We start from the raw sequence: 871 nt of genomic DNA, 5'->3' as shown, positions 1-871 counted from the left end.
TATTAATAATATCTAATATAATTTAATTTTTGTATATATTATTACAATAGAGACTAATCATAATAATTCTCTTTGATTGGCATTAATTTTAATTTATTTTATTTTGTAACCACTCACCCTTTCATTGATTCAGCTTATTCCGCCTTGTTCAAAAGAAAAAAAATTTAACTTTAAATTTTTATTACTGACATAACAAGACACAAATGAAGTAAATAGAAGCTTGATGCATCAATTAGCTGGAGAGGCAGGGAAATAGAATTTGTAATTGAAGGTATTTTATAAATTGAATCAATATGTGCATACTATACTCTTGAAACTTTTTGAGTCTTATTTCGGGTGAATTAGGCCAAATAATTCACAAATAATTGTAATTTTTTTTCAGTAGTATAACATTTGAATTCGATCTTAATACAGTGTCTATATTAAAAGAAGTTGAAAAAATGAAATAACAAATATACTCATTTGATGAGATTGTTCATAGTCAAGTAATTTTTTATAGTATAACAAATTATACTAATTCCGATGAGGTATAAGATATCATTTGTAGGTTCGTGATTATGTCATCTATAAATTCATACATATAACATCTATAATTACATGTAAATAACATCCAACAATTAAATTAATGTTTATTAGTTATGATATCCATACATATATCATTTTTTAGTTATTATATAAGTAACTACCAAATTAACACAGATGTTTTTAAATTTTATCATAATTGGATTTAAAAAATGCTAAATACTTAAATTAATTTATTCAATTGATAAATTTACTCATAACATCCATAAGTTCATACACATAACATCTATAATTTCATATTAATAACATCTATAATTTTGTATTCATAACATTCATAATTTCATACATG

General features: G+C 22.3%; 1 protein-coding gene across 1 annotated transcript in view; it reads right to left on the bottom strand.

The window, feature by feature from the left end:
- The window catches only part of LOC107612155 (protein CASPARIAN STRIP INTEGRITY FACTOR 1), a 5,203-nt gene that overhangs the window by 2,466 nt on the left and 1,866 nt on the right, over positions 1-871 (bottom strand). The window lies entirely within an intron of this gene.

The sequence above is a fragment of the Arachis ipaensis genome, chromosome B08 (assembly GCF_000816755.2).
Source record: "Arachis ipaensis cultivar K30076 chromosome B08, Araip1.1, whole genome shotgun sequence".
In the NCBI taxonomy this organism is placed as follows: domain Eukaryota; kingdom Viridiplantae; phylum Streptophyta; class Magnoliopsida; order Fabales; family Fabaceae; genus Arachis; species Arachis ipaensis.
Note: the sequence above shows the minus strand (reverse complement) of the source record. Positions and strands in the feature narration are given on the sequence as shown.